This window comes from Lepus europaeus, chromosome 9 (assembly GCF_033115175.1).
Source record: "Lepus europaeus isolate LE1 chromosome 9, mLepTim1.pri, whole genome shotgun sequence".
Classification (NCBI taxonomy): Eukaryota; Metazoa; Chordata; class Mammalia; order Lagomorpha; family Leporidae; genus Lepus; species Lepus europaeus.
The window spans coordinates 15,952,746-15,960,699 of NC_084835.1; the positions used below are offsets into that span (position 1 = coordinate 15,952,746).

Here is a 7,954-nt window from a genome sequence, read left to right on the forward strand (position 1 = left end):
GGTCTCCTTGATGGCAGATCGCTGTGTACAGTTGTTATTAATTGGCTGTCACCTGTCCTTACATTGCTCCTGTTGTCCAGCTTACTTCTCCTTTTTCCTGTCCTTGTTAAAGTAGACCACAGAGGCTTTAGGATGTTAGCCAAGGGGGTGCTCAATTCCATTACTAATCTTTGGTGGCCTGGGCTAGAAATGTGTTGTCACAAGCATGTATAAGATCAAACATGAAGACCACTTCATCCAAACCATTTTTAACTAATTAGTATTTTTTTATTGGTTTGGTTTGAAAAGGGAGGTTTTGCCTGTTTATTTTGTGTCCAGGCACAATGAAAAATGTTAGCCATTACTTTTATAAGTTTTGAAGATCAAACTGTATATCCTGATGGAGAATTTAGAATAGAGTCAGTTTCTTACCTCGAAGAGAATACAGGCCTTTTAGATTTTTTTACTGTTAATAATTTAATATTAGTAAATAATTTTAATTGTTAAATAATAACTTATGAAAGTATTCACCAAAAAGTTTAAAGTCTTTTTTAAATTATAAGAGTACCTGCCGTTGAAAATATTTTTTGAATATCTAACACAAGTGTAACTTATTTGACAAGCCAACCCAAGCATAAACATATGTCAATAACTTTAAAAATTTTTAATTTTTCTGAAACACCAAGTTTAAAACACCTGAGACAGAGATTTATTTAGGTAATGTGAACCAAAAATGTATTTTGGGTTAACCTAGTAGTTTAAATTTATGAGCAATTGTAGCTATTAATAAATTATTTATGTAGACATACAATATGTACACACATATAACATGTAGCATACATTACAGAACAATAAAGCAGTCTTAGTAACAGCTTTTTAAAATCTTTAACTGTTTTTTTTTATTAGCAATTAATTAGAATTTTTTGTTTTTAGTAACCTGAGTTAACCATACTTTTTTAGTTGGAACCTGTTAAACTTTGGCTTTATCTATTTGTACAGCCATACTAAAGTACTGAATATAATAAAGGTAGGAAAAAGAAGTCCTTTGAAACCTAAAAGAGAACACATTTAAACACACAACCAACAATGTTTTAATTTTTATGAGTAGTAACTGTGACTGACAAAAGGCTTTAAGTGGTCATGGTTAAAATTATAAAACTTACTAGACAACAAGAGGAGGCACTTGTTTACTCCACACGCTATTTTTAGAAAGTACCTGTAAGATTTTATTAACCATTTATTTCTTTTTAGTTTTTTTTGGCCTCCTTTTATTAAGATAGCCATCGTGACTGATGACATAGTAAAATTATTACTTTTGTAACTTTTGTACATTTGTATGAGTAGACCAGATTTTACTATTACAAAGTGAACATTTGAATGTTTTAGAATGAGTATATATTTAACTAAACCATAATTTTTTTAATAAAAACACAGCTGTTTTTAAATTATTAGAATTAAAAGAGAGACATAGAACACCAATAGGATACAAAATTGATGTTTCTTTGTCAATAAGATGGGAAATAAAATCCTTAGATACAAGTTAGCCCATGGACTCATCCCATAACTTGGAACAATTGTAACAGAGTCAGAACCAGGAAAGAGAAGAGAGCTTACTGCATCCGGCTAGAAAACGGCAGTCACCAATTAAACTACTAAAAGAATATGTTGTAGTTTAACACATTTTAAAGACTATTTAAAAATACTAACATATATGTATTACAAAAACTTTTTTAAAAGATTATATTTTAATTAATAGTTTTTGTATTTAGAAAAATTTTTATTACCTTTTGTGACCTTTTTACACCTTTTACAGCTTAAACTTAAATTTTAAAACCTCTTTTTACAATTGAAACCTGTTTTTTTTTTTTTTTTTTTTTTACCAAGAATAGTTTTATACTTGTGGCCTTTTTATTTGCTGAATTTTAGATGTATATCAAAATAATTTTTTAAAAATCTATAAATTAAGACAACATTTTTAAAATAAGATAACACATTAAATTTTAACCTTAGTTACTTTTAAGCAGTCTTGAATTTTTTTTTTATATATGAACTCAAATGAAGACATTTTTTGTTAGACACATTTATCTCATTTACTCAATTTATAATTAGCAGTTACACCTCAGTGACTTAACATGTTGATATTGTATTATACCTTTGTCTGAATTAAGGTCAAAATTACATTTACATGGAATTTTACTCTTTTTATAAAACTCTAGCTAGAAATTAATGACATAAACCAGAGATTGAAAAGTCCACATCAGGGCTGATCACCCATTGTTATTTTTTAACCAGATCTATAAAAACCAAGCCACAAAACGTTGGCAAGTTACAGGCAATTTTTAAGGCAGCAATCTTGTTAGATTTAAAAGAGAGAAAATTTACATTGAAAAGGTGTCCCTTAGACTGAGCAGAGCCCATGCTCAGGGAAGGAACAGAGACTCCAGAGACAAGGGAATAAAGGAGACAAACAGGCAGCACAGGGAGAAGAGTTTACCTCCCAGACGGTGCATCAGAAAGTGGCCACGAGACAGGAACAGAAACCAGTACATCCAGGACAGGCCTTTCTTTAACCAGACCAGAGTCTCCCGTCCTAACGCCGTCGCGCTCAAACGGAACGGAGACTGTATTGGTGTCTTGTCAGACCTCCAATACCCAGAAGGCGCCACCAGAAAACAGGAGTCGACTTACCAGAGGACCTAAGGCCAATAGGTCGGTGAAAAGGTCGAGCCGAGCCTCCCAGGTCGATGATCGGGACACGGGGCCCTGGAACATCATCAGGGGGCGCCTCCCCTATGGCCAGAGCACCAACCTGGAAGGATCGCAGCGAGGTCTTCCGGGAAGTGGTCTCCATATCTCGCTGGGGCCTCCAAAATGTTGTACCTGAGCGAGTATGAACAAAGGAGCTCCACACACTGATAAAACCTGATGGTCCTTTATTGCCGGCGGTGGAGAGTGGGCTCATGCCCTAAAGAACTCTCGACCCTGAAGCCCAAAGCAACAGGGTTTATAAAGGCAAAAACCACAAAATCAGGAGGGGAATTCATGGTTGCTAGGAACAGGGGGGAATACATGGTTACCGGGGTCAAGCTGACCTAAAACCTATGGGAAACTAGTATCAATTATAATCTTGACAATACCAGTTACAATCTTATAATCCTGACATCAATCCAGGTATTGGTTTTAATTATATGTAGGACATAGACAAATTACATTTTTATCATTAACCCAGGTGCAACCTTTCTACTTTTAAGCTTGAACAATTATGCTAGGGGGTTCCTATGCTCTGCCAAGTGTGATGTAGTGGACTGCTATTGTTCTACTGTTTTAGATCAGAGTTTCAGACCAGAGTCTCACGGTGGGGGGGGGGGGTGCTTTCCCAGAGTGGAGTCTTAAGTGCTCCAAAATGGAGTTCCTACTGTCAAGGTGCTACTTCAGCGGCATGGTGCCGGGTGCTGGGGAGGGGGAAGAGCACCCCAGGCCCAGCCCCTGTGCTGCTGAAGCCGGCAGAGGGCTGGAGGAGGGGCCGCCGAAACTTCGCAATTGCCCCTTGCGTCTCTGCGGCGTTTGGAAGTGCAGGGGCAATGCGGGGGTGTTACGGAGGAGTCTCATCGGTCCTGGGGCTCGGAGAAGCCAGCCCAGGAGTCCTTTTGTGTGCTGCAGCTCCCAATTCCAGGGTCTGTCAGCTTCCGGGTGGCAGTGGCCCCCCTCTGCCATGGAAGGCATCGTCCCCTGCTCCTCACCGGCCAAGCAAGAGGCCTCCCTCCGTGGGAAGCGGACAAGAGCACTCTCAGCTTCTCGGAGTTTGAGAGGGGCCACCCCTGGGACAGGACAGACAAGGGCGGGCTGGCCAAGTGGACAGAGGGCGGCCGAGCTCCCAGCCTTGGCAAGCGTGGGTCCCATACTTGTTCCCCCAGCACAGCTGTAGGGAACCCTTGCTGGGTGGCCACGGGTGCTGGACTAGAGCACCTAACAAGGCCGGTCCAGGAGGAAGAGATAAGACCGCAGGTGTAGGAAAGGGGAGGAGCTGTACGTGGATGACGTCACAGCAGGGAGGGAGGGGTCGCACATGGGAGAGACTCATTCAAGACTCTGCAGGGCACACAGTGTGCAAAGCCCTCAGGGGTAGCTGGGGTGTGGCCCTGGGCCAGGGTGGCCAGGGCCCTGGGAGCTTAGTTCAAGGACAGGAGGCCAGCCTTGTCCCATTTTGCGTGCTCCATCAGTCAGAGGTGGGGATGTGCATTGCACTGATGGGTGTGATGGGTGATGGTTCACCTGCCTGAGGCATCTCGAAGTGTGTGTGACTTCTGTGACCTCGACAGTGCCCAGGCTGTAAAACGGGCAGCTGGTTATCTCGGGGAAAGGCTGAGAAGGGACGGGGTTGTTTTATCTGTCATCTTTGTATCTGAACACCGTGCTGCTGGGACAGTGGGATTTTCTATTGTGCTGAGCATTTTGGGGTAGACAGGATAGGCAAAGATGAAAGAATATCAAATCCATCACATACAAGACAATATACATGCAAATAAATGCATGTATGCACGTGTGCACACACACACACACACAACCTCTTACAGTCTAGTGAGGCCCACGGAGCAACCCTGGGGTCCAGTGCAGCAGATTACTGGATTAATGGTAATCTACCCCCGAGGCTCTGGCGTTTGCGGTTGGGGGGAGGTAGGAGGTCTGGAGGGTGGTCCTACCCATGCTGCCTGGGGTCAGCACGAGGGAGAAGGGTGCAGCCCCCCAGAGCCTGACACCCTCCTTAAAAGTTGAGACCTTGAGCACATTCCTCATCCCGGGTCTTGTCCCTTCCCAGGGCTGTTCTGGGCCAGAGGCGAGGCGATGCAGGCCAAGTGCCTGGCCCACAGAGTGCCCTGGGGCAGAGCGGGGTCACCTTGGGCTCTGGCTCAGGAAACGAGAGGGCCAGGCTCTGGAGCCAGGGGTGGGCTGCTCAGCCTCCCTGAGCCCGATGGAGCTGCAGTGGAACCTGGCCAGGGGCAGGGTTTCCAGAGCCGCCACCCCTCATAGCCCTGACAGTAGCTTCTCTGTCCAGCGCACTGGCCCTGACCTGGATTCCGCTCACCTGAGAGCTCAGCGCTGATGGACTGGCAGCAGGTGCCTGGCCCCGGCCCCTGCACCTGTCCCACCAGGAAGGCAGGGCTTCTCAGACTGAGGGACCCCTGGCTCATCTTTTACTGTGCCTCTGTCATAGGTCTCCTTGCTTCTGGTCCCTGGGCCAAGTCCTGGAAACTGGGGGGCGATGGTTCAAGTCTCAGAAGGGAACCAGTGTGCCAGGCAGCCAGAGGCCACAGAAGGTAGGTTTTGCATTTATTCTTGGCCCTTTAAGAAAGAAATTAAAACATTGTATCAGTGCCTTTTAAAGTCACAACTTCAAACAACCGCTTTGGCGGAGGTGGGGAAGATGGAGCAGGCTTTCCCTAGTCCCCTCCCTTTAAACTGCATCGAAGACTGGTGGGAAGCTGAGGACGTCGGCTCTGTCCCTGGAATTTCAGCAAGGTGCGTGCCTAATTTTCTTGGGGTGTTGGGGGTGGGGTTGGCACTACAACTTTCCCGATGGCCTCATGGGTAGGAATGTTTGCCCCGAATTACTAGGGGGAAAGAAAAAGCCACTGGCCTAACAAGACTGATGCTAGGGTTGCAAACGCCTTTGTGGCGTGCACGGGGAACACACGGAACATGAGCCACGGGGCCCAGGGAAACCGGGTGGTGGCTGCTACCCCCAGGCCAAGCCCGTCCACCTCCGTGCCACCAGGAACAGGAACGTTCACACTCGAACAGAGCAGCTGCCTGGCACTGGGCCTCTGCAGCAGGTTCAGGGTTCCCCCGCAGGGAGCTGCCAATCATTGAAGTGGCTTTTCACTGCTCAGGTGGACAGAGGTGCTTAGTTCCCCTGTGCTCACCTGGGGGCACCCCGGGGTTCAAATCTGCCCCAGCAGTCATTCTGCCTCTACCCCTGGTGAGCAAGGTACCAAACACCTCTCGGCTCTGCTCTGCTGCCCAGAATGCCCGAGGGTTGACTTTGCAAATTCCAAAAAGTAGTTTCCCTTTCAGCATCCAGTGAACGCCCTGGACTTGGCACACTGCCACAGGTGGCAGGCACGGGGACCCCATTTTGGAGTTAGCTCCTGACTCCGCAGGTTGGGGGCGTTGGCTCGGGGCTTACCTCTCCAAATCCGGCTGTTGCCAGAAGTCCTCAGCAGTTGGAAAGGACAAGGTGGCAGGTGCGAGTCCCCTGTGTCACCAAGGCTGCTGGTGGGCCGAGGGGGGTCTCTGGGGAGAATGCTGTCATTAGGAATGTGGCTAACTGCCCCCAAGGAAGTGACAACACTGCGAGTCTCAAGGCTAAATCAGGAGCCGAGAGAAGAGGTGTGTGTATGCATGTGTGTGTGTGTGTGCAAGCACGCTTCGTTCTGGCCACGTGCCATCCAGTCTCTGAGCAGAGGCTCTGCAAGATTGAAGAATGGCAGGGAAGCCGGTTCCCAGGGAGGTACGACGTGTTTGGGAAAAGCAGCCACCCTGTGGTCAGAGAGGCATGGCCTGGGTGGGGCTTTGTCCAGAGCTAAGAACAGGGCAGGCAGCCCTGGGGTCGCCCTCTGCAGCCCACTGTACAAACCTCCAAGGAATTCCCCAGCGTGACAGCGGCATTAAGTAGCACTGCCTCTGGCTCTCACCCGGTCTCTCTCGGGACTCGGCCCCATTTATTTTAGGAGATTTTTGTAAATCAGGTTCCACGATGAAGCATCTAGAATCACAGTGAGAATCCACCGTGTTATAAAGAACACGGGCTGGCCTACCTGGTTCGAGAATCCCACGCAGAGGGCGTTGCTGGGTCTCCAGGAGCCAGGACCGGAGACGTCCCCATTCAGCATCGTCCCTGTCACCCTGGCTCCTCAGCAGGTGGTGCAGTGGCTCTGTGGGGCTGGGGGGGGGGGGGACGAGCAGGAGCCATCGGTTCCCAACAGCGTGAGCGGTGTGGACTTGGTACTTGCCTGGCCTTCGTAGAACAAGGCACTGAGGCGCCAGGGTTTGGGAGAGGGGCTGTGGTCAGAGGGTGGGGGGGCAGTGCCTGTCCCACTGCGGTTAGGGGGAGGCCCGGTCTTTCGGGACAGTTTGGAGGCACGGAGGGATTTCCAGGACTTCCAGGTGTATTTCGAGATCATCCTGGAGTTAGGATGAAGCTGGAAAGGAGGTCAGGGGAGAAGAGGACCAGGGAGGGGGTAGCGGTGATGCTGAAGGTTCCATGCAAGGCCTAGCAACACAGTTCTTGAGCCAGGGTCATTGTCCCCGCTGCAGTGCCAGATGAGCAGGGGTAGGGCGGGGCTGCTGCCTGGGACCACGCCCCACCGGGCAGGTGCTGGGGCTCTGGGGGTGGGCGGTGGCTGCGACACCGCTGCAAGGAGCTGACCGGCTGGCATCTAGGCTGAAGGTGGTTCTCCCCAAGCACAACCGCCTCCATGTGTCACAGACGCCTTCAGTGGCGTGGGGAGGGGGTGACGGACACGGGGCGCCCGACTCACCTCCCCGAACCCTAAGGGGAGAGATAGGTGGGCTCTGCCTGTGTAACCTTTACACTGGGCCGTGTTGGCGCAGGGCTTGGCTTTGTTTTCTGCTGGGCGTTCTAAGGGAACAGCAGCAAAGCCCTGAGCCAATGTTGCCAACACCGAGGTTAACCAGAGCGGCCCAGCACTCGGACAGCCTCCGCAGGGAACTCCCCCACGGAGGGGCTCTACCTCGGGCACTGTCCCCTGGACCCCAGAAAACGCCGAGGCCTCACGGAAGAGCTGTGAGGCACGAAAACACTCACACACTAACCTTGGCTGGGTCCCTGGCCTTGAGGACAGCGCCCCTCCAGCCTGTGTCTCCGGACCCTCCCCCTGCTGGGGCCAGCCTTCACGCCTCAGGGGACCTGGAGCCACCGAAGTAACAGCTGTGGCTACCAATGGCCCTCCTCTTT

General features: G+C 49.1%; 1 long non-coding RNA gene across 1 annotated transcript; it reads right to left on the minus strand.

Annotated features, from left to right (window-relative positions):
- Nucleotides 1–2,262: 2,262 nt before the first annotated feature.
- On the minus strand, nt 2,263–7,324 carry LOC133766441 (uncharacterized). The gene is made up of 4 exons (XR_009866710.1): nt 6,795–7,324; nt 6,164–6,270; nt 5,063–5,319; nt 2,263–2,859 (listed from the first exon to the last, which is right to left on the minus strand). It is a non-coding gene; the product is annotated as an uncharacterized LOC133766441 (long non-coding RNA).
- Between the last annotated feature and the right edge of the window lie 630 nt (nt 7,325–7,954).